This window comes from Balaenoptera ricei, chromosome X (assembly GCF_028023285.1).
Source record: "Balaenoptera ricei isolate mBalRic1 chromosome X, mBalRic1.hap2, whole genome shotgun sequence".
In the NCBI taxonomy this organism is placed as follows: domain Eukaryota; kingdom Metazoa; phylum Chordata; class Mammalia; order Artiodactyla; family Balaenopteridae; genus Balaenoptera; species Balaenoptera ricei.
In genome coordinates this window covers 25,244,129-25,271,331 of record NC_082660.1, presented here as the reverse complement: position 1 = coordinate 25,271,331, position 27,203 = coordinate 25,244,129, and positions in this window count along the sequence as shown.

Here is a 27,203-nt window from a genome sequence, read left to right as displayed (position 1 = left end):
CTTCTTTGAGAAATAAAGCTGTTCTTTTACTGGATTATATAAAGAAAACTCTGCTACAACACTGACCATAATCTCTTGAAACATATGACAATTAAAATATTGCAGGGAAAATAAGATAGTAGACAATTACATTACAGAAAGGAGTGAGATGACAGAAAGTATAATTTATTTGACTGGCATAGAAAAAGTTGAATGTTGTAAAAAAGCCAGGAATAGATGTTAAAAAAAAAAAAAAAAGACCTTATAAGACAAAGGAAAAAAATACTAATTGTTATGGGTTGAATTGTATCTCCCCAAAAGATTTGGTGAAGTTCTAACCCCAGGAACCTTTGAATGTGACCTTATTTGGAAATAGTCTTTGCAGATGTAATCAAGTTAAGATGAGGTCATTAGGGTGAGTCTTCATCCAATATGTACTTGCAAGAGGGAAATTTCAGACACGCACAGACAAGAGAATGCCGTCTGAAAACACAGACGCACAAGAGAAGAAAACTATTTGAAGAGAAAGGCAGAGATTGGGGTAATCCTGCCACAAGCTGAGGAACACCTGGGGCTACCAGCAGCTGGAAGTAAAAAGGAAGGGTCCTCCCCCAGAGGCTTCACGGGAAGTAAGGCCCTGCCAAAATCTTGATTTCACACTTCTAGCCTCCAGAACTTACAGAGAATAAATGTCTGTTGTTTTAAGCCACCAAGACTATGGTACTTCCTTACAGCTGTCCTAGGAAACTAATACACTATTTTTAAAATCTTCATTGAAAAAAAAAAAAAAAAAAGTCAAAAAAAAACCCCCAAACCCTCCATACTTATCTTTTCACAGGCCATAGAGTGTACAAAGTTGTTTTGGAGTGGAGAGATGTGTGAAACTCTCAATTTTCACTCTGTAAATATCTTACCATGGCTATGTTCTCATTCTTGACAAAGATTTGAAGTGTGAATGAAAGGTTTTTCACTGTTTTATAAATCTGTGATAACATGATTTTCCTTTGTCTTAGATGATAAACATGAATTTTTTTCTTCATTTCTCTGTTTGTTCAAATCTTGACAAACTAAGAGCAAAAAAGATTGAGCCAACCTATATTTTCCTCTAAATTACCAAGATTATTTGAAGCTTTAGCCTCAGTTATTTGATAATTGCTTCAAGGTCACATTTCACTTTGATATGTGGTCCTGGCCAGAGCATGCCTCCAGAGTACCGCAGTTTAAAAAAGCATGATAACTTATTTGTATAAGTTATTTATTGCTATGTAACAAATTACCCCAAAAGTTAATGGCTTAAACCAACAACATTTTTTATCTCACAGTTACTGTGAGTCAGGTATCCAAACAGGATTTAACTGGGTCCTCTGACTTTAGGTTTCTCTCAAGGCTGCATTCCTCTACAGGCTCAACTGAGAAGAATCTGCTTCCTACTTTATTCATGTGGTTGTTGGCAGGATTCAGTTCCTTGTGGGCTATTGGATTGATGCCTTAAGTCCTCATGACCTATTAACTGGAGGCCTCCCTTGTTTCCTTGCCATATGGGCCTCTCTTTAGAGTATCTCACAACATGGAATCTTGTTTTATCATCAAGTGAAAGGGCAAGAGAGAGTATCAGCAAAAAAAAAAAAAAAAAAAGTTCCAGCATGATGGAAGGCACACACTTTTGTAACCTAATCACACAAGTGACATCCCATCACTTTTGCCATATTCTATTCATTAGAATAAAATATTCTAATAATTCTATTCATTAGAAGTCACTAGGTCCAACCTATCCTCAAAGGGAGGGGATTACACAAGGGTATGAATACCAGGAAACTAGGATCATTGGGTTCCATATTAGAAGCTATCTACCATATTATTATGGGGTCAAATGATAAATATGCCCACTACCATTAAATGATGATATATCTATTTATTGCAATAACAAGTAAATTATAATAAATAATTTCTCATAAGCTGAAATCAATAACTAGGTATAATAGTCTTATAAAAACACTTTGCAATCAATAATAAAGAAATTACATAAATTGTAATGAAAAAGTAAAAGAGAGTGAATCAGAATTGTAAGTTAGTATTTTGGAAAATTCATATACCAAAGCCAAATATTTAGCCAGCAGTTTTACATATTCTGTACTGGATAAGAAGCAAAAGCTTTGAAGTCCTATATCCATGGGTTCAAATCTAGAGTCTAACACTTACTAGTTGTGTGACTTTAGACAAGTTATTTAAACCTTCTGAGTTTCTACTTCATCTGTAAAGTGAGGGTACTAATGCCTGCATATCAGATATTTAAATCTGATCTTACATATAAGGTGTTTAACCTGAATAAATAATAACCATTTTTTTACTATTTTAGGATGATCATTTGCTCCGCAATGAGAGAGTTATAATCAGAACAGAAGGAGTGTTTCAATATCAGTTAGAATATAATTACTGATATCAAGAGTAACACTGGGCAGAGGTATAAGCTTCATTTATGGCAAGAAAACATACAAAACAATCAATGAACCAGTGAAAAACTCTGCACATAAATGGAAGCAAAATGTGCTCAAAGTACAAGGAATAAAGTTGGGGAACAGACAGAACATTCAGGTATAAAAAGACAGGATCATGAAATTTGGCAGTGATTCCTGGCAAAGATATCCTTCCACCCCAGGGATTGGTTTTATTGATACTCACATGTGTATGACACTTTTTGACCTATTCCTTCCTAAAGATTCAGCTTGAAATCTATGGCATATTGGTTGCCTCCATGAGTCAGTCCAATTCTTCATCTTCCTTGTATCCACTCCACTGGATTTCTTTCACTAGTAACCAGTGGGACATAGGGGATGCTGTAAACATTCTGAGTGATGAGACAGTGCCAGAGAAGGATATCTACCCACTTTCCCCTCATATGTGCCCTTCATTTGGTTTTCTATGGACTTATTGGCCCATGAACATAAGACTCTTCAAAAGAACAGTAAGTACATATGTCTTAATATTTGCCAAGCATTTTCATGAACAACACACACACACACACACACACACACCCCCTACATATTATTTCTGACTTTATGAGTTATGATATCATTTGTATAGAAGAGAAATCTGAATTTGAAAAGTTAAAAGATATGCCTAAAATCATAGAGCTATGTAAATGGCAGATACTGGGTTTAAACGTAGGTCTTCTGACTCCAAAAGTGAATTTCCACTGTAATCCTTACTGCCAATAAAATGCTAGAATTAGCGTCAGATTAGATTGATCCAAATCATTTAAGCTAATGAAAGTTTTAAATGACTTTATGTTCATTTTCATTTTATTTATGTGTGTTTCCATGCTGAAAAAAATATTTCCACACAACACAATATTTCAACACAATGTAATGGATGTTGCACACTAATTATTGCGGCTCATCTGGTAAAGCCAGAAAACTCAGGTTCATAAGCACAATCATTAGGTCTGTTTCTTCATATGTAATATGATGATCAAGAAAATGCAATAATAAAATTCTACTTTGTCTCTGAATTTCTAAAACTCTTAAAAAGATAAAATTATATTTTTCAGTCTCTTTTCTAATACATTTAGTGTGTTCTTTTAGGTAAAGCCAGGAAAGAGTAGTTTATACATGTATATAATGCTATGTAATGGCAATATAAATAATCCACAAACACATATTTCCTGCGACTGAATAAATAAAGTGAGCTAGAATAGCTTAAAATGATTTTGAAAAAAAGAAGAAAGTTGGAAGAATCATACTACTCAATTTTAAGAATTGCTATATAGCTACATGTGATATTGACAGAGACACATAGATCAATGGGACAGAAGAGAGAACCAAAAAATAGACCCATACAAATATGTCCAACTGATTTTTCCCCAAAGTGTAAAAGCAATTCAGTGGAAGAAGGATAGTTTTTCCAACAAACAGTGAGTGAATAGACATCCTTAGGCAAAAAAAAAAAAAAAAGAAGAAGAAGAACCTCAACCTAAACCTCACATCTTATACAAAAATTAACACCAAATTTTTACAGACTTAAATATAAAACTATCAAAATTTTAGAGGAGAACACAGGGAAAAAAGTCATGACCTAGGGTTAGGCAAAGATTTCTTAAACATGACAATGAAAGCACAATCCATTAAAAAAAGATAACTTGGATGGACATGACCAAATTATTTTTTTCTTTTTGATTTGCAAAATACCCTGCTAAGAGGACTAAAAGACAAGCCACACACTGCTAAGAATATTTGAAAAATCACGTGTCTTTCAAAGGACTCATCAAGTATATAAATATATCAGATCAACACGTTGTACACCTCAAACTTACACAATGTTTTATGTCAGTTATATCTCTATAAAAGTGAAAATAAAAAATAAAAATAATATATAAAGAACTCTCTAAATATAACAGTAAGACAATGAACAATCCAATTAGAAAATGGGCAAAGGCTTGAATAGACACTCCACCAAATAAAATGTCTGGCATGGACTTTCCTGACTAATGAAGCAGAAGATGAAAAAGTTTTGGAAAATATTTGCTATGCTGATATGGGTACCAACTTTTTATTTCTCCTCTTTCTTCATATGCCTGCCTAGAAAATGTATGTAATGTTTGGAAATGCAGTATCCATCTTGAAATGAGAAAGACAAAACTCACTTGATCAGGATGGTGGACCAAGAAGATGTAAGAAAACTGACACCCTAATGATACTATTGAGTTACTCTCATCCTTTTCCCTATTTTTAGAGTTAAATTTCCTTTCTCTCTTGAATATTTTCCCATGGAAAAAATGTAGAAAATAAATACATTGGCAATGTGAGTTTTCTGTATTGTTTGAGAACATTCAATTCTGCTATAGAGGGCAAGAAAACAAATGGGATAGATGAAACTCATATAAAGTGTTAAGCATAGAGATAAGCTAAGCAAGTAGCTTATGAAATACAGGTGACGCTCATAGGATTTGTTAAGAATCAATAATAAGTAAGCAAATATTTTGTAAGCCATAGGTAAACTTCATAAGATGTGTTAAATTTAGGTAGTAAGTGAATAACCAACTGAAGAGTCCAACTCCTGCTGTGCAACATGCCTATAGTTAAGAACACAATACTGTGCACTTAATTATTTGTTAAGAGAGTAGATCTCATGTTGTGCTCTTACCACAATAAAAAAAAATGAAAAAGTAAAAATATAGAGACAGTAAAAAGATTAGTATTTGCTAGGGGTTTTAGAATGGGGAGAGTGATGATTAGGTAGGGGATTTTTAAGGCCATGAAACTATTCTGTATGACACTGAAGTGGTGGGTGAATAACAGTATGCATTTATCAAAATCCATGGATTTGTACAGCACGAAGTATGAACCCTAATGTAAACTATGGACTTTAGTTAAAAATTTTTAAATATTGTGTCATCAATTGTATCCATTGTACTACACCAATGCAAGGTGTGCATTGCACACTTTGCACTACAGAAGTCTTCATTAAATAAAGGCAAAGACAAGAAACACACTGGAAGAATATTGGCAAATCACATAACAGGTAACGAAAGTGAGTCCAGTATATATAAAGATTATTTTCAACTGAAGAAGTAAGTGGAACACAAATAACCAATTTGTTTAAATGGGCCAAGATTTGAAGAGATATTTCACAAAGGCAGAAATATGAATGACCAAAAGCACATGAAATGATGCCCAAAACCATTAGTTAACATGAAATGCAAATTAAAATGAAAAGAGTAGAACACTTTTGCCCTGAAGAATTGCTGTAATAAAAAATTACAGGAAATAATAAGCATAGTCAAAATGTGGAGTCACAAAGGACCCTTATATATTGATGATGGGAATGTAAAATTTTGCAGCTACTTTGGAAAACAGTATAACAGTTTCTAATAATTATTTCTTTTTTTAAAAAATAAATTTATTTATTTTTGGCTGCGTTGGGTCTTCATTGCTGCACACGGGCTTTCTCTAGTTGCGGCGATCGGAGGCTACTCTTCGTTGCGGTGCGCGGGCTTCGCATTGCGGTTGCTTCTCTTGTTGTGAAGTGTGGGCTCTAGGTGCGCAGGCTTCAGTAGTTGTGGCACGCGGGCTCAGTAGTTGTGGCTCGAGGGCTCCAGAGAGCAGGCTCAGTAGTTGTGGCGCACAGGCTTAGGTGCTCCGTGGCATGTGGGATCTTCTTGGACCAGGGCTTGAACCCGTGTCCCCTGCATTGGCAGGTGGATTCTTAACCACTGTGCCACCAGGGAAGTCCCTCTAATAATTATTTCTGATAGGATACAGCAATAGTAGGATTAATAAACTACACAAAAGAAATGAAAACTTATATTCACCTAATAACATGGACACAAAAGTCGTAGCAGCATTATTCATAGCACCAAATAAATGAAAAGGAAAAAATGTCATTCAACTAGAAATTATATATAAAAAATTACATCCAAACAGTGGAATATAAATCCATGTTCACAGATTAGGAGATTCAATATTGTTAAAATGTCAGTAGAATCAGGTCTACAGATTCAAACCATCACTGTCAAAATCCCATTTGAATTTTTTGCATAAATTGACAAGTTAATGCTAAAATTAATATGGCAATGCAGAGGTCTGAGAAGAGTCTCAACAATCTTTAAAAAAGAACAACAAAGTGGGAAGACAAACACTTTCCAATTTCAAAATGTACCACAAGCCTATAGTAATCTAGAGAGTGTGGTACTAGCATTAGGATAGAAATATAGGCCAATGGAATGAATTCAGATCTATAAATAAACCCATATATGTTGATTCAGTTGAATTTCAACAACACTGTTAAGCCAATTTATTGCTGAATGGTGGTCTTTTCCAAATGTGATGCTAGGAAAATTGGATGTCCACGTGCAAAATGTGAATGCAGACCCTAAATTCATAACAAACAATCAACTCAAAAAGGATCATAAACTTAAATGTAAATGCCAAAATTTTTGGAAGAAAACATACTTGCATATCTTTGTTCCTCTGACATTTGCAATGATTGTTTATAAACGATACCAAAGCACACTAAAAAAGAGAAGAGAATATTTTGACTTCACCAAATTAAAAAACTTTGAGCTTCAAAAGTGAATATCAACAAAGTACTCAACCCCAGACTCTATGATTTCACATTGTCTATATAGCAAAATCAGTATATCCTAACCTCTAAAGTAAAATGCCATCAAAAGATCACTGTAACTAGTGTGAGGACAGTGATGTGAAAGAAAAGAACTTAGATGCTGAAGCCTTATACCCTGGATTCCAAAATGAGCTCTACCACTTACTAAGTCTCATGTTGGGCAAATAATTTAATATATCTAGGTCTCTATTTTCTCACAAAATTGAATAGGACCTATTTTTGTGAGAATCAAATAAGAAAAGTAAGAGAAAATACTCAGGAAGACTACAAATAACTCAATTAAATATGGACATTAATAGACCTTTCACTCAAAAAAGGTATACAAATGGGAAAGAACATGAAAAGATACTAAAGTCCATTAGTTATTTGGAAAATGCAAGTTAAAATACCAAGTAGATACCAATTCATACCCACTATAATGGTAATAATAAAACAACATGTTGTTGAGGATGTAGAGAAACTGGAAGCCTCACATATTGCTACTGGAAATATAAAATGTTACAATAACTTTGGAAAACTTTGCCTGATAATAAAATGTTAAACAACAAATGTTTAGTACAGGATTTTGCGGTTGAAAAATTAATTTCTATCCAAGTTAGAGACTTTTACCAGAAGTTTTATAGTATCTTTATTCGTAATAGCCAAATATCCAGAAAAGGAAAATCAAAGGAGACATAAAGTAGCATGAAAGAACCTGAAAAACATTAAGGTAAGTGAAAGAAGCCACTCAAAAATAGCAAGTATATAAACTGTCTAGAGAAGGAAAATATACAGTGAATTAGTGTTTGCTTGAAGCTGTGAGTGGAAATGAGAAGTGACTGGAAATAGGTCCAAGGTTTCTCTTTGCTATGGTAGCATCATTAAAAATTAGATTTTGGAGATTAATCCTTTGTCTGTTGTTTCATTTGCAAATATTTTCTCCCATTCTGAGGGTTGTCTTTTTGTCTTGTTTATGGCTTCCTTTGCTGTACAAAAGCTAAAAAAAAAAAAAAAAAAAAAAAAAAAAGGCAGTGATGAACCTAGTTGCAGGGCAGGAATAAAGGTGTAGACACAGAGAATGGACTTGAGGACACGGGGTCGGAGGGGGAAGCTGGGGTGAAGTGAGAATAGCATCGACATATATACACGACTGAATGTAAAATAGATAGCTAGTGGGAAGCAGCCGCATAGCACAGGGAGATCAGCTCGGTGCTTTGCTGTGACGACCTACAGGGGTGGGATAGGGAGGATGGGAGGGAGGCTCAAGAGGGAGGGGATATGGGGACATATGTATGCATATGGCTGATTCACTTTGGTGTACAACTGAAACTAACACAGTATTGTGAAGCAACTATACTCCAATAAAAATCTATTAAAAAAAATTAGATTTTGGTGATGGTATACAACTTCTACATTTATTAAAATTCATTGAATTTTACACTTAACTACAGTGAATCTTATGCTATATAAATTATATCTCAATAAAATTTCTAAAATATCAATTCCATTTCTTTCTACCAGCAATGTAAAATCAGAAATAGCAATTGAGAAGACATTATCAGTGTCAATAGCATGAATCAGAAGAGAATAATTGATGTAAATAAATAAGTATAGTGAAACTTGTACACCGAAAACTACAAAACATTACTGGAAGAAATTAAAGATGATCAAAATAATTGGAGAGACATTCCATGTTAACGTATTCAAAGAGTCACTATTGTTAGATGTCAAGAAGCCTAGTAGATCTAAAGATTCAACCACATCGTTGCCAAAATATCACTCAGCTTTCTTGAAGAAATTGGCAAATTGAGGGTAAAGTTCATATGGCAATCTAAAGGACCCAGCATAGCCAAAATAATCTTGAAATTTAGAATGATTTAGAGAATTTAACCGATTACAAAACTTACTACAAATCCACAGTTATCTTAATAGTGTAGTAGTACCGACTTTAGAATAGACATGCAGATTAATGGAACAGAATTCAAAGTCACAGATAAGTCACAGCCTGAGGAAAATAAGTGCTAATCTTAGATAAGACAACTGTGTCCAGAATACATAAAGTACTCTTTCAACTCTAGAAGAACACAAATAACTCATCTAAATGTAGGCAAAAGATTTGAATAGAAATTTCATCCAAGAAGATATGTGAATGGACAAAAAGCACATGAAAGAAATGAGGTGGTGGATACATTAAAAAAAAAAATTAGGTTTTAGTAAAGTTTTCACAACTTAGTATATTTATGAAAAGTTGTTGAACTGTACCCTTAAAATTGGAGAATTTATGGCATATAAATTTTACCTCAATAAAGTTGTAAAATAATTGTGTTTCTGTACACTAGCAACCTGAAAATGAAATTGAGAAAACACTGAAATTTAGAGTTAGAAATTTCTTTGTTACAAAACTCATTCGTATGTGCTACTTTTATTTCCAATATTGGAATCACATTTCTGACTTGGTGTCTCCTTCATTCATTTATTGCTTTAAAAAAAAAATACCTAGAGTGGAACACAATACAATATTATTATTATAGCCTAGATTTTTTTTGAAGCCAAATTCCTATGACATTGAATAAAGAAAATGGAGGTTTTATATCAGTGTCAATACTTGCATTTTAATAGAATATATATTTTTAAACTGATATATTTTTTAAATTTTTTGTAATTGGGCACATACCCTATAGTGATTTCAAATATTAGGATGTGAGATAGTGCTTAGTACATGTATTTCTGAGTAGCAGTAACATGATTCAGGATCCGTTGGTGTCACAAAATTATCATTTAACATTGTCTGGAATTATACATGTTAAGAGGTTAAGTTAAATTTAGGATCATTCAAAGATTAACCTGTAAAATGCTTTATTGATTCAATTTGTTTTATCAATGTGTTAATTTGTATGCTTAATCATACTATAGAATAATAAATATTTTTGGTTATTTTTACTTTATTCTTTGGATCCCAGATGATGATAAAACCACTACAGGTAGCTCTAATACAGAAGGATACTGAACTTCAACGCTAATCAATTTTTATATCAAAATCAACCTAAGAATGAAAGAATTTAGCTAAAGAAATCTGGCCCGTAGCATGCCCTTTTTGTGGCTGTGTTTTCTTCACCATCCCTCCTTCACTGTAGTTCACCAATAGCTAAGAGCCTTAAAATCGATTTTATTAGAATACGTGAAACTTTTGATTACAACATGCATGCCAAGAATTCAATACATTAACATATTAGCTCAAGAGTTTTATTTAGTAAAGCTCTTTACATAACTTTACCTTTTGAGTTCTAACCCCAAGACTGAGAATAGCTATGTCTATGTAATTTCATGAAAACACACACACACACACACACACACACACACACACACACACACAATATACTGTATTATCAACAGACTCGGTTTGTAAGGAAATTATATACTGTCTGATCATCTCCACTGCAGGTTCTGCATAGTCATTTTAATTTTTTTGTCAAATCGTGAAAATCCTTAGTGCTTATGACTTAAAACCTTGGAATAAACTCCCTCTCCTCAAAATCAGGTTATACCTGCATTTCCATTCTCTTTATAAAGAGATAACTCAAATGTCTTCTGATTTCCTTTTTACTGTGGATTTATTTTTTCATTGTTTTTGCATTTATGCCTTTGCTCATATTTTCTGACTTGGTGCCTTGTTTGAGTCTCTGCTGCTCTTTTTCTCCTTTCAATACACAGTTCAACAGCTTAAGATTTTTTAGAACAACTTAAGATTTTTTTAGAACTTTTATATATAATGCACACTCAGTAGTCTGTGTGTGTAATATAACAATATTTTTGCACAAAAGAAAAGGCACTTGGGCTTCCCTAGTGGTGCAGTGGGTAAGAATCCACCTGCCAATGCAGGGGACATGGGGTCGTGCTCTGGTCCAGGAAGATCCCACGTGCCGTGGAGCAACTAAGCCCATGAGCCACAACTACTGAGCCTGCGCTCTAGAGCCCGCAAGCCACAACTACTGAAGCCACGTGCCTAGAGCCCGTGCTCCACAAGAGAAGCCACTGCAATGAGAAGCCCATGCACCACAACAAAGGGTAGCCCCCACTCCCCGCAACTAGAGAAAGCCCGTGTGCAGCAGCAAAGACCCAACACAGCCAAAGATAAATAAATAAATAAATAAATAAATCTATAAAAAAAAAATAAAGAAAAGGGACTTGTTTAAGACATACAAATAATTGGAAATGTTTTAAACAAATAAAGAGTAACTTATTTACACAGTATTCTCATTTAATTAGGTACTCATTGTTTCCAAATAAGACTAATCTGATTCTAACTCATTATCAATATCTATAAAGTATACAGGATATATTTTATTTGGCTTAAACATAAAATCACAAGTTGCTTTGCTTTTGTTTTTACAGTTATTATTATTGTAGTTTGGATGTATTATTCATGTGACATCACCTTGGGATGGGGAATTCCTACACTTCAGGGGTCACATTTTCTGATCTTTTCAAGTTAGTACAATAAATATTTCACAAGTTTTAATAGAAGAGGATTTGTGAAGCTCTGGAGAAGGATTTGAATTTAATCTGAAAATCACTATGAGGCCAAAAATAATTTTGAAAGGTTTGAATTTTCACTGATTACTATTCAATAGTTAAGACATTGTCAAGAGATGTATAAACACTATACAAACACTTTCGTATATCTATCAGCATTTTTTGTTTGTTTTGCTGTCCCTGAATAGACAAATAATGTTTAATAATCCTCCAACTCTATTTGAAATTGTTAATACTTGCTAATCGGCAGTGCTAAGATAATCAAATCCTTTGATACCATTACCAAAAAACAGTACTTAAAAGAATTTACCTAGAGGCCAACAATATACCAACAATATGTCTTTATCCTTGAAATAACATCGATTAGAAATGGCAAACACCAGAAATATCTACTTGAGATTCTTATACATTGATTTAAATTTTAACTCATTCACATTAATGTTCTTCATGCTAGAGTATTACACAACAGAGCATCTAAATCCATGGAGGTCACAGATCCTTTCCTCCACAACCCCTATGCATTTTCCTGCTTGACTGAGGTCAATTTGTTTGAAGCAGAGAATCACTTTTTGGTGGAGGTAGTCTGGACAGATGGCATCTCAAAACTTTAAAAAATGGCATACAAGTGGGAGTGGGAAATGGAGAGGGAAGGGAGCCTGTTATTACTTGCAGCTAGTCACATCTTTGCTTCAACCCCAAACCTCAGCTGTGCACAATAACATTCTCCTTCATGCTTTAAACCTAAGTAAGCCCAAGTAGACAAAAGTAAAGTGGAAATAAGTCTATTCAAATCTAGATAAAGACTTGATTTTTATATTAAATGACATAATTTGATGTGCTATAACTTAATACCAAAGTATGTCTAAAATGGTTTTATTATAATCTTATGCAAATTAAGCCATTCAATTTATCTGGTTTTCTTCCCCATCACCAATTACACAGTATTTTACAAAAAGTTAAATAACTTTATGCATTTACTGCTTCAAAAATCACCTTTTCATCATGTCTTGTATTAATAAATGGTGAACCTTCCAAGTCCATCTTGCATGTCTTTGTGAAAAAGAGTGCATATTGTCTTGCCCTATGCATAGAGATGGTTGAATGGTTTATTCTCTTCTGTTTGAGGTAGAACACTATCTCATTGATATGATTTTGCATTACTCTCATAAATTTTTAACAAAATTGATATGATAAACTGATACAAAATGTTTAAACATTTAAGTAAAGGTGTTTGGGTCAATGCAGTGTTGTTTTAAATTCACTCTGAAAAAGCAGCTGCCAGATTACAGATGATAGCTACTTGAAGTTTTATGTTATGACTGATTTAATAAAACCACACATAGAATGAAGACACCAAAACACACACATACAGACAAACAAAACCAAGACAATTTGAAATTACTCTTTTCGGTATAGGGGGCTTGCTTGAAACATAAATTAGATGCTATTGTAAATGTAGAGTGGTAATCTCAAAATAACAGATTATGTGATCTTGACAGATGCCTTTCTTGACAGGAAAAAAAAAAGTTTAGAATGTTAATGAGGTGAAACTGACATGTGAATTAATCTAATAACTTGCAGTCAGGAGAAGCTGTCCTCCATATTTTCTCCACAAGTTCTTCCCACTAATACTCTACAAAACCCTAAAATAAGATAGTTCATTTATTGTAAAATACCCTCAGATTTTTTTAAAAGAGAGTTTTCTCAAAGTACCAAGAATAACTATATGAAAAAATCAGATTTTTCCTCCTAGTATTGTTAAACTTGTCGAATGTCTCTAGTGACTTGACTCAAACAGATGTCCACATTTTCATTCCATATACTTTGAAAATATTACAATATCATATCTAAACGTGAGTTTTGAAGAAAGACTAAAGATAAGAGGAAGCTATGTCAAGAACTTTAAATGAGTAAAAGTAATTAGCTCTTTTTCATGGAACCTAAAGGAAATCATATTTTCTGAACTCTGAAGTTTGAAATTAGCATTTGATCTATTGACTTACCTCTGAAATGTAGAAAATATTTGGCATTCTATTTTTCCCTCATACCCAAATCTTCAGATAGGGCCACATTATCACCACAAACTAAGATAGTTATTGCATTTCTAAAATTCATTTAATTTGCCATGTGATTAACAATGTTAGTCTGGGAGGGAAAAACAGTGGGTGTCATTTAGAAAAACATATTTCTAATTTCCAAAACTTTATTAAGTATCTAGTACATGTCATGGGATGGGGAAGTAGAAACACTAAAATGAATAATATATGCTTAGAAAAAACTAAGCTTTCCAAGCTAAGTTATTTAAGATATTTCAGAATGGAAATGCTTATCTTACCAAGATAGCAATTAAAATGTCCATCTAACCTATAATATGTCCAGATCAACTCTTGGCTAGCTGACCACCCAACAGGGCAAAAGTAAATAAATCCAGTTAAGGGGATTATTAATGGTAAATCCAATACTGCCATCTTAACAAATAGACTTTTCTATTATGTTTCCAAAGACATTCAAATTCAACAGATCCAAAATGAGCTTGTATTATCTTCCTTCTCAAATCCATTCTTTCTCTAATTTTTCTAACCCACTAAATGGCATCATCATTCACATTTTTGCCAAGGAGAATCAATTTTGTCACTTCCCTTACCTCATCTGATTTACCCTTTTATCTAAAGATTCACAAGTACTTTGAATAGCTTTAGGATTTTATCCAACATTGCCCAAGCTCGAATCACTTTTTACTACAATAACCTTTTATCTGTTGCACCAGCATCTACTTATACTCCCTCCTAATTTAGTCTCCACATATTAAAACTTTAAACACACATTTAAAAACACACACATATTTAAAAATACACACGTCACCCCATTGCTCAAAACCACTTTCTTGAAAACCCATGAAAGGTTTCCCATTCCTCTCATGACAAAGACTAAAACTCTTAACGGTGACTAAAGTCCTGTAAAAGTTAGTATTTTATATACTTCATCTCATGCCATGCTCCACAGTGCTTTCGAAACTCCAACAACACTGACCTTCAAGTTTTGGAAAATTATAAGCACATACTCTGCCTGGAATGTTCTCCTATCTGTCTTGCCTGATTTTGACTTAGTTAATACATATTCATAATTCATACTTCAGCTCAAATCTAACATCGTCAAGCCTTCCTGACACATCTCTCCCCTAACCGGGTTGAGTGCTCCCTTGTAGCAATCGGGGACCAGATAGAAAACAGAACCCACCCCAGGTAGGTAGGTCAATAGAGGGAGTTTAGTATAGGAGCCAAGTTATGAAGGTGTTAGATGAGCTGAAAGAACAAACAGAAGATGAGACACCCATGGATTTACAGTCGCAGGAAGTTGCCATCATGACTAGAGCCCTGGGGTAAAGTCTAAGGAAGTAATAGTGTTACCAGATGTCAGGGGTTTGAACCACCAGTACTTGAACCACAGAGGTAGAAGCTGCCCAGTTGGAGCTACAGCCAAGGAGGAAACAGAACTCTTTATGATTAGTATCTGGTGTACTGCAAAAGTTTAAGCTCCTTAGGAGAGGAATCACAGATGTCTTTTTTTTTTAAGACTAAATAGTACGTGTTTTATTTTATTTATTTTTTTATTGGAGTATCGTTGCTTTACAGTGTTGTGTTAGTTTCTGCTGTACAATGAAGTGAATCAGCTATATGTATACATATATCCCCTCCCTGTTGGACCTCCCTCTCACCCCCCGTTGTAACTCTGCCTAGAATGGTCCACGATAAATGTGTTGAATAGAATAAGAATCATTTAATTGATCAGCTAACTCTTGTGATATTTTAACCACTATAACAAAATTAATCTGGTGGTGTATTCCAGGTATTCTAAACATATTTGGGAACCAGGGCCCCTCTTTGGTAACTTATGAAAGTCATGAACCCTTTCACTAGAAAAACGCACATAAACATTAACAGTTTACAGTGATTTTTTGGAGAGGGGGCTCATAGACAGGCTACAGCCCATCCAGGAATTTCTTGTACTTCTAATCTAGAAGCAATAAGATCCTCTCCAGGTGGGTGTGGAATTGCATGGGTGTATTTTTGTTTTCCCAGTATCTGGGACCCACTACTGCCCTTTAGTGAGAGAGGAACAGGTAATATAAACTTCTCGCAGAGAAAAAATTTCTCACGCAATATTTCTGTAATAACCTGTCATGAATCTCAGGACGTCAGATTAAAATTATACTGGAGAGGAAAATTACTTGTCCATCAAATTCAAAATAATGTTTCTTCTTTCTCTGGTGACAACGAAATTCACCATGAAAACAGCCTGGTTTAAAAATGGCTTCTGGGGGGACTTCCCTGGTGGCGCAGTGGTTAAGAATCCGCCTGCCAATGCAGGGAACATGAGTTTGATCCCTGGTCTGGGAAGATCCCACATGCCACGGAGCAAAAAACCTGCGAGCCACAACTACTGAGCCCACGTGCCACAACTACTGAAGCCCATGCACCCTAGAGGCCGTGCTCCTCAACTACTGAGCCCGCGTGCTGCAACTACTGAAGTCCATGCGCCTAGAACCTGTGCTCTGCAACAAGAGAAGACCCCACTCACCGCAACTAGAGAAAGCCCACATGCGCAACAAAGACCCAATGCAGACAAAAAAAAAATGGCTTCTGGGACTACATACATGTTTCATATTTACAAATGTTTAATTTACATAACAGCTGTCACTGAGCTTTGATAAATTTACACACAATAGAAATGTAAATATATAAAATGCAGTATAGTAGTGAATTTTGGGGGGGATTTTGTTAATTACCTAATTCTCCATAGCAAATTATCCCCAAACTTAGTGTTTAAAACAACACACATTTATTATCTCACGGGACCTGTAGGTCAGGAATCCAGGTGCAGTTTACATGGGTCCTCTGGCTCAGGGACTACAAGGCTGTAATCAAAGTGTTGGACAGGGCTATGATCTCATGTGAAAGCTCTACCAGGGAAGGATCTACTTTCAAGTTTACTTACGTGATTGCTACCAGGATGCAGTTCCTCGAGGGTTGTTGGACAGAGGGCTTCAGTTTCTTGCTGGCTGTTGGTCAGAGGCTACCTTCAGTTCCTGCCACATAAGCCTCTTCGTATGGCATCTTGTTTCATCAGAGCAAGCAAGAGAGAAAAGCCGAGAGAGTGCCAGATTGAGAGTAAGCAAGACAGAAGTCACAGTCTTTTATAGTTTCATTTTGAAATTGATGTCCCCTCACTTTTGCCACGTTCTATTTGTTAGAAGCAAGCCACTAGGTTGAGCCCATACACAAATGAAGGAGGGTTACACAAAGGCATAAGTACCAGGAGGTAGGATCATTGGGAGTCATCATATTGATAAAAGGCTCTGTACCATAGGGATGAAGCCATAAAGGCAAAAGGAAATAAGTTTCTTGAAAAAATTTAAGTTATATTTGAGCTGCTAAACAGTCAATTCTTATATTCCTAGTTTTTTTTTTTTAACAATTGAATTTCCTCTTCATCAAAAGACAAATACATAAATACTATCTAAGATTTCTCTCCATTCTCACTCTAGTAACTCTCACCTCTGTATCTGAGCATTGTTTTAATGGCACATTTAAAAAGAAGAGATTATGTTTTAAATGTTAAGATAAAATAAACTTGAAAAGTTATTACAGAATAGTTTGACTATCTTACTCCTGGGAGTGATAATATAATTTTACTTTTGAGAAGACCTTTACAACTCATTAGCTTATGAATTATGTATCCTTCATGCAAAGAAAGGAAATGTAATCCTAACTCTTTATAGGTGAGACACCCTATATTTATTTCTCTTAAAACTAAGTAGAGATGCCTTCAGATATTTCATTACTCTTAGAGAATTAAATGGCTTAGCAAAAGTCAACTTTCTCTTCTCAGTAGGCAAATTAAAAAAGCACTTATTAATCCAGGAATCCACTCTCCAACTTGTATATACTTTAATAACAAGAAGAGGAAATTTACATTTTCAAAATGATCTTTAATTTTGTACGTCCTCCATAATTAAAACTGCTACTGTGCAAAAAAGGAGTGAGCGCTAATACTTTATTTTAATTCAAAATGTCTGCCTTACCTGGAAGTATAGGGTTAACAATACTTAAAGCTCTGTATGTAACTGAGAAAGAAATTCATTTGCTGGATATCAAGTCTAAAAATATCCATCCCCAAAATAAGAGAATGGCAAAGCAGAATTGGACACATGAGACTAAAGATTCATTGAAAATCATGGTTGAGAGTGAACTCAATTAAATCAATGGGGCCATTGCAACCAGGCCATATATCTCTACTCGGTGAGCTAACAATCCACATTCTAGGCATTTTTCTAAAAATAACTGAAAGATTTATAATATAAGGCTTACTTGAAGTTTAAAATGTGGGGCATTTTTTAGGCTTGTTAGTTGTCTTTGAATGATTTTACATAGTCTAATTTGACGTTGCTTTTTACTAAAAGCCCATTGAGCCCCCTTCCCCATATACTGTATACCCTGAAATATAGTGTCTGTAGGTTTTGATGGCAAAATGGGTTTGGGGAACTTCTCGAATAAGGGTTTGAGGAGGAGCACTGGGTTGGCAGAAGAATACTGAGCAAATGCCTGCACAGGAAAAGGTCAGAATAAAGTCCAAGAGAGACAGCTACACACACACAAAGAGAGAGAGAGAGAGAGCAATTGAGAGAGAAAGAAGCATTGAAAATAGGCTTATTTTTTTTTTCCAGTTTTGCCTGGAATCATTTCTATTCACTCCTTGTCAGAACAAGGAAGTCCAAATTCCAGACTTCCCCAGACCAATTACCATGCTATTTTCAATCTACTCAAAGAAAGCAGGAGGTTATGTCCTACATACCATTCTTGCAACTTTTCAGGAAAGGAAAAGTAGAAGAGCTGGGAAGACAAATCTAGTTCTTGTTCACTGTTACTTCTAGGAATTTAAGGGTGAGAAAAGAACACAGGCTGTATCATCCTTGTTTCAATGAGTTGCCTACTATCCCTTTGTCCTAGGTGGTAATTGCTGGCAGAGGAAGAAAGAGAAGGACTGCAATTCTCAACTTTGCCTTTCACAACCTATGAAGCACATAAGTTTACCTGTTGATATGGTGATAGATCTTGGCCAGAATTAAACAGGAATTAACCTAAAAAAGGAAGAAAAGCAATGCTACAAGAAGAGAAGAGAGAGGCACAGGAGGTAAAATTAATCTCACCAATTTTGCAGTAGTTCTTTTTTACTATGCATTGACACCTCTTTCTTTAGCCTTGAGAGTTACCTTGAGCTTTTCTGATGGAACAGCTCTATGCCATGAAAATAATCAGTTCATCATTTCTAAAGTCCCTCCAAACACTCTTTGCAGAGCATCACTGTGTCACATCCACGTAAATAGAAGAAAAAAAGAAAAAGATTAAATAATCATTTTATCATACCACAGCCCTATTGTTATATTGTCTTATAAGTACCTCAACCTCAGTTTGTCCAAACTAAACTAAACTTTCCCTCCTAAACCTACCCTTGTTTCTAACTAAAAGACATCACCATCCACCAAGTTGGCAATTGTTTTTTATTGTGTCTCCACTTGCCCTGATTGCCTTCATTCTAATCGGAAGTTCTGTTAATTAAAACCTTTAAGTGTCTCTTGAATTTATCAATTTCTCCTTACCCTCACTGCTAAAACTGTAGTTCAACCATGTCTCACTAGATTTCTGCAACATTCTTTATTAAGATGCCTTGCTTGCTTTCCTTCTCCATTCTCCATACAATTCTAATACAGATAAGATACTGCCATGTTCATCCTTTCAAGTTTACTTAGTTTACATGATTTTTATGACCTAGTACTTACTTTCCTTTACAGCTGTGGTCCCTTTTCCTCCTGCCCCCTTGCCACCCTCCCACACACACATCCATAATTCCAATTACACTACAAGATACAATTTAAGCATTATTTTCTCTGGGAAGACTTTCCTGATATGTCTATGTTGTCTTGTGTGCCCTATAAGGTATTTACATTACAGGTGTTTAACTGTCTCCCTTTCAAGGCTGAAGATTCAAGAGAGACTAAGGATGAGCATTCTTCTTAGCATTTACCTTTGAGTCATCAGCAAATTTCCTGGCTCATATTAGGCACTCAATACTGGATACTTGAAATAACTTCCTTTACTGGTCACAAATATCAGTTCCAATTTATTTTATTTATTTATTTATTTATTTTATTTTTTTTAAATATATGTATTTATTTTATTTTATTTATTTTTGGCTGCGTTGGGTCTTCGTTGCTGTGCGCGGGTTTTTGTCTAGTTGCAGAGAGCGGGGGCTACTCTTCGTTGCAGTGCATGGGTTTCTCATTGTGGTGGCTTCTCTTGTTGCGGAGCACAGGCTCTAGAGCGTAGGCTTCAGTAGTTGTGGCTTGCGGGCTCTAGAGCGCAGGCTCAGTAGTTGTGGCGCAAGGGCTTAGTTGCCTCACAGCATGTGGGATCTTCCTGGACCAGGGCTCCAACCCATGTCCCCTGCATTGGCAGGCAGATTCTTAACCACTGTGCCACCAGGGAAGCCCTCAGTTCCAATTTTAAATGTCTAATCATTGATAGTGTGTTGGTTTGCATTTAAACACTACCACAATTAATTTTGTTAGTTGAGCATGAAATGCATTCTCTGGTATTTTCAGCTCTTGTATGCCAAAACTTAGAGGCCCACATATTTAAAATTTTATTTCCCAGGTCCAGTCTCAAAAGAGAAGTCTCATTATTATTCTAATCACGTCACAAAGAAAACTGAGGCAAAAAGAGGAGTTTTGTGACTTACCCAAGTGACACACTGACAATCCAAAATAAATCCAGGAGTAATCCTCTGAATATTCTGAGTCCAATGTGATTGCTTAGCTCCTGAGTGTGCTCTTTAACATTCATGGGGGAAAATGTAGTTTTCAAAACTGTTACACCCTTGAAGATGAATGTTATTTCTGTTTATAAGAGATAGGTAACTATCTTCAAATATAAAATGGCTTTAGATCGGAAACATCTAGCAAAGTTTAGAAATTTTTAAAAGTGAATTGGTAACTAAAGAAAATATACAGGAGTTAGGAAACGACTTTGGTGATCAAAATATCATTGTAGGAAATTTTACAACTCAGGGTAGGGTACTTACCCCTGAGGAAAGTGGGTGTCCTGATCCTAGCGTTCTCAGCAATTTAAAGTCCTTTTAAGTAATAACCCATGAAAAGGTTGAGACTGCACAGATTGACTCTGCTCTGGACTCAAGCTGTAAATGAAACCAAGCAACTTGACCTATTTTCGCAAGAAAACTAATTAACAGCAAGGGTATTGAGAAAGGGCAGGATTACCTGGAGCACCGTGGGCTCCTGGGGACGACCCCTCTGGGGACAGCACTCACCAACTCATTCCCAATGCCCTTAGACCAGCTCCTCCTCCAAAGCTTCCCAGGCAGGGAGCCAATCTTCCGGTCCCTTTCTCTGAGGTTTTCCTTTGCTGCCTTCATCTAAGGAATGTGGGGAGAGCGACTTCCTGTCTCTAATGCAGTTTTCTCAGATCTCTAAACAGCTTACCCTTTTGTTATACAGGGACACATCCAAGCCTTGATAAATTTGCGTTTAACACCTAGGCACTCGGCTAAGAACAACAAAAAGCCTTCAGTTTCTTGGACCCATTCCCTTTAAAAGGGAGTGAAGTGTGTTAAAGAACACTTTTTTTTTTTAATTGATTGATTGATTGATTGATTGCTATGTTGGGTCTTCGTTTCTGTGCTAGGGCTTTCTCTAATTGCGGCGAGTGGGGGCCACTCCTCATCGCGGTGCGCGGGCCTCTCACCATCGCGGCCTCTCTTGTTGCGGAGCACAGGCTCCAGACGCGCAGGCTCAGTAGTTGTGGTTCACGGGCCCAGTTGCTCCGCGGCATGTGGGATCTTCCCAGACCAGGGCTCGAACCCGTGTCCCCTGCATTAGCAGGCAGACTCTCAACCACTGCGCCACCAGGGAAGCTCCAAAGAACACTTTTTGTTGTTGTTCAGGTATAAGATTTGTAAATGAACCAATATGTTTAAATAATAACTTCGCCAGGCACCGGTTTAAGTATTTTATATCTGTTACTTCTTTTAATCCCATAACAACCAAATGAGGTAGGTAACGGTTTCACTTTAGAGATGCAGAAATTGAGGCCCAGACATAGTAAGTATCTCGTCTATGTCACATGACCTGGCAGAGCCTCAGTTTCAGCTTGAGGTATCTATTTTTGTGCTTGAGCTCTTAACCACCAGGTCTGCTTCCTCAGACTTACAGACTGGATACATGTGCATATATGGGTGAAATATAAATATGGATGCAGATGTAGATATAGATGAATATAGCTATAGTCACTATATCTATATTTATCTTTTGAATATAAAATAAATAGTAAATTACATCATTGTACTTTTTTCAGTGTGCTCCTTTATTTTCTCTGTGCATTTTCTTTTTTTTTTTTTTTTTAATTTAATTTAATTAATTTATTTATTTATGGCTGTGTTGGGTCTTCGTTTCTGTGCGAGGGCTTTCTCTAGTTGTGGCAAGCGGGGGCCACTCTTCATCGCGGTGCACGGGCCTCTCATTATCGTGGCCTCTCTTGTTGCGGAGCACAGGCTCCAGACGCGCAGGCTCAGTAGTTGTGGCTCACGGGCCTAGTTGCTCCGCAGCATGTGGGATCTTCCCAGACCAGGGCTCGAACCCGTGTCCCCTGCATTGGCAGGCAGACTCTCAACCACTGCGCCACCAGGGAAGCCCTCTCTGTGCATTTTCTTCTTTCAGTGCCTTGTTTCACTAACTGGGTTTCTTCCTTTCTTTCCCTGAACTGTTTTCTGCGTGGGGATAATTGCTTCTTGTACCGTAAGCAACTGACACTTCCCTGAAATAACTGAAAAGACCTGAGGGACAGATTTATAGTCAGAAGCCTTAGGTGTTAAAATACCCTTGGGACTCCAATTGAACCTGAACATTAGAGCCCTAGGGAATGGATATGCCTTATCATTTTTCTTTGCTTTCCTTTGCTGATTATTCTTAGTAAATGGCAAAGACTCCTGTAAGTATGTGCCCAGAACAACTTCAAGAATATTGCAAAAACAGAGGGCATATTCCTCCTCTCGTTTTTCCATTGTTGAGTTAAAGTGAAGCACAGGCTTATATTCCCAAAGGCTATATAAGTACAGACAACATGGAGATTAGATAATTAGGCATGTATAGTTTTAGAATAATGGAAGATTTGTTTAAAGATATTTAGAATTGCTCTGCATTAGAATGATATTTCTCTTTGAGATATACAACTAGAGTTAGTTGTTGTGAAGAGAGAAAATGCAACCCCCCAAAAGTCAAATTAGCAGTCTGTTACAAAAGAGATCATAAATGCCATGGTAAGGTCAGGTATGTGTGGCCTGAAGAAGACTGGCACTTACCTTCAGATGAAAGAAAGTAATTCAGCATATGTGAACCCTCGTTCTTGCCTCTGCCACTGAACAGAGAATAGTAGAATAGTAAGAAATTAAAATAAGAAGGCTTATTTGAGAGAAAAGGCAAGAAAGTGTCCAGCTGGTACAAGCTGAATGATATTAGAAGATATTATATATGAAAGTTATCTCTCTGCCTGGAGGTCTTTAAAATGAAAGCGAAAAGAATAGCTGCTCAGACTAATACAGCCATTTAAGCAATCCAATTCTAGCTGTCAAAGGCATGTGTTTGTGTGGGAGAGAGGAGAAAGGTATCAGTTAGATAATCTCAAATAGAAAATTTTAAAAGGGGCTCTCCATATACAACTGCATTAAAAGAGATGTAGCTGGAGAAATTAATGGCAGGCTCCATAATATAATTAGTACAAAGAATGAGCCTATTGAATAAGGAAAAAGACAAATGGCTATAAAACCTATGTTTACAAAGATCTTTTAAGAGTCCACAGTAGAAAGAAATACAGAAAGAAAAAAGAAAGACATATGGAAAGAAAAAAAGTGCAAGAAGAAAAAGGGGCAAGATATTGCTGAAGGGGAAACTAGCGTTTCTATTGGAGCTTAACACAATTAGAGGCATGAGAAAAAAGGAGAATTAAATTCAAAGTTAGTTTATCTCTCTTTAAAGCAAAAATAGTAAATAGGATAAGAATGTTTCTATTTGAGGGGGGAAAATACTTTAAGTGAGAGGTATGACCAAGTAGAAGCACTAGATATCTAACTGTTCTCTGTGCTTTCCATTAAAGAGAAAAAGAAGGGGGTGAGGGATAGGAAGGGCAATATAGAGACACAAATTTGCTTGTCCCAAAATGCTTAGGATTCTAACTTGGTGATTGTGTACCATAGATATAAAACATAGCTTCAGTATCTATTTAAAGAAAAGGAAAAAAGAATGGTGACTTGCTGTGTAGCAAAGAGCTTAAGTGCACAGATTCTTGAGTCTGACTACTGGGGTTCAAGTCAAAACTCTGAGTTTACTTACTTACTATGAAACCTCATTGTCCTTATGCAGAAGGAAGTTTAGGAAAGAACTTGAAAATATTTGGTTAATGAAACCAGATATTAAAGTAACAGATTTTAATAGAATAAAGAGGGACTTAAATTCTTTTTATAATGAAATATTTCCACCTAGAATTGAACACCGTTCAATATAGTAGAGATAGAGATAGGTAGATGGATGGATGGATGGAAGATAGATAGATGGAGATTTATATGTGAATAATATATAAATAGATAATATAAATAAATCTCTATCTTTCTACTCACCATCCATCTCTTGCTGCAGGTACAACTATCTATTTATAGTTGAGAGATAAAGCAAGTCTAGAGACTGAGTACAAGGCATCCGTGATCTTGAAGAAATTACTTATTTTTGATGTACCCTGATTTCTGTATCAGTAAAGTGAAACTAATAATGATATCTACTATATGAGGAGTAAGTGAGAGCACCTATGGAGTACTTAGAATGGTATCTGCCACACAGCAAACATTAGCAATTGTTAAGAACTGGTTAATGAACGAATCTTAATTCTGTGTGTCTGCTATGTACCAGGCTCTGTTCTAGACCCTGGGAACATGGCAGTGAACATCACAGACATTTTTGCCCTCATTTTAGGGTAATCAGTGTTACTGTTAAAGTTATGAATGTTATTCTTGTTTTGAGAGTCTGTTTGTTTTAAGATGGAAAACACTTGAACACATTTAATTGAAGGGGGAAAAGAAATTACTCCTAGGCATAGTTTAAATATTGAAATCACAGAATCATTTATGGCATAAGAGGTTTCAGGAAGACAGAAAAGGGCATGATATGTAAAGTACAGGTTAAGAGGTTATTCTTTTTTTTTTTTCATAACTCTCCCAACTTTATTACAAGGATGTCATAAAATATTTTAAGATATACAAAAAAGTGTAAACTATAATACAATGAACACTCACATATCCAACTCCCAGTTTAAGGATTCAAGCATTAGCAAATGCAGCTGAAGCTCTTAATTCCCTCCCTAATTATAACCCCTTCCCAATCCCCACTATTCTGAATCTGGTGTTTTATCATCACCAAGCATTTAAAAAATACTTTTATTATATACGTATGTACCCCTCAAAACAAGTAGCACTGTTCAGTGTGTTTTTACACTTTAAGTCAGTGGTATCATACTTGGTTTTTTCCTTGCCTTTTTTGCTCAAAATTGTTGATATTTATCCCCTTTGATGCTGGAGCTCACTGATTATCTGTGTGCCATTCCATCACTATTCTGCATTTGTTCTCCTGATGAAGTACATTTCACGTTGTTTCTACCCCTCCCCCACCTCACTATCACTTTTACTAACAAAGCTGCTGGGAACATTCTTTTTTTTTTTTTTTAACATCTTTATTGGAGTATAATTGCTTTACAATGGTGTGTTAGTTTCTGCTTTATAACAAAGTGAATCAACTATACATATACATATATCCCCATATCCCCTCCCTCTTGCGTCTCCCTCCCACCCTCCCTATCCCACCCCTCTAGGTGGTCACAAAGCACCGAGCTGATCTCCCTGTGCTATTCGGCTGCTTCCCACTAGCTATCTATTTTGCATTTGCTGGGAACATTCTTGCATACCCTCCTTGGATTCATTATACCTTAAACTACAAAATATGCACATGCATGGAAAACCAAGGCTTTCAGATACAGTTCCTACATAAAGTCATTATTTTCAGAGTGATTTACCATCACTCATATTTGATCCTTTATAATGGCCCCAAGGTGGATATTTTATGAGAAGATGCAATCCACAAAGGGATAGATTGATTTAAAAATCAGAATTATGGAACTTTTGAAAAGCCCTGCAAAGTACCAAGGAGTCATCTAATCGAACACCTTCATTTTATAGACGAGGAAAGTGATTCCAGGACGGGGAAGGGGCCTCCCCAGTGGTGAGCACTGGGCTTCAGAGTGGATCCTATGCTGGTCTCCACCATGATGGACATACGTGTGAAATAAATATAATATAAATAAATCCCTTGCTTTTTCTTCTGTTCACTAAGACCCACTAAACAATGCACCATGAGATGTGGACCACTCGTAAGTCCTTCCTGGCTGAATTATGACTGTGCTTCCCTTGGTCAATTCAAACCACATTCTTAATTTTTCAAAAGTCAATTTCACCCTAGCTTTGCTGGAGTCGAAGCAAACATCAGAAGATAAAATAGATTTTCTAATCAAACACAAGAATAATTGGATTTGCAAAGGGAAATAAAATCATAAAGGAAAAGAAATTAGGACATAAATATTTTTGGAAGAATTTTTCAGAGCAAGAGTGAGTTATTACAGTTGGGAAACTATGGGTTTCCTTGGAGAAGAGTGAATTTTAAAAGCTGCCTGTCATTTGATGAGATTCCGTAAGAATTCCCTCTTTGACTAAACTTTAGTCAGGCTCCTTTGAGTCCATCCTCTCCTCAACAAGGCCTCATCCTCAGCTGCAGTCTCTGTCCCACTGGGCCCAGCTCAGCAAGTATTCCCATGCCCTTCGTACCTAACCAATTCCCCTTAGTAATCTTGCATCCACTGACCCATCCCTGTCCACTGACTACACCTCCCCAGCTGCCCCTGTTGTATTCAGCGTGGAGGTCAATCTCTCTCCCCTATTGCAATAGTCTTGGGTAAACTCTTCCTTGCCTGTTTGATTTCTGTCTGGTGCAATTTTTCTTGGACAGATTCACGTCGCGATGCCAGAATGTCACTGGGTCCCAGAGTACAAGCTGCCCATAATTAGGAGGACCGTGTCTTGGTTAACCTGAAAAGGTTTTAATTTCTCCGTCAAACCTGAATGAGATCCTTGCTGGGTAGAGTAATCTTGGTTGTAGGTTTTTCCCTTTCATCACTTTAAATATGTCCTGCCACTCCCTTCTGGCTTGCAGAGTTTCTGCTGACAGATCAGCTGTTAACCTTATGGGGATTCCCTTGTATGTTATTTGTTGCTTTCCCTTGCTGCTTTTAATATTTTTTTAATTTAATTTTTGATAGTTTGATTAATATGTGTCTTGGTGTGTTTTTCCTTGGATTTATCCTTTATGGGACTCTCTGTGCTTTCTGGACTTGATTGACTATTTCCTTTCCCATATTAGGGAAGTTTTCAAC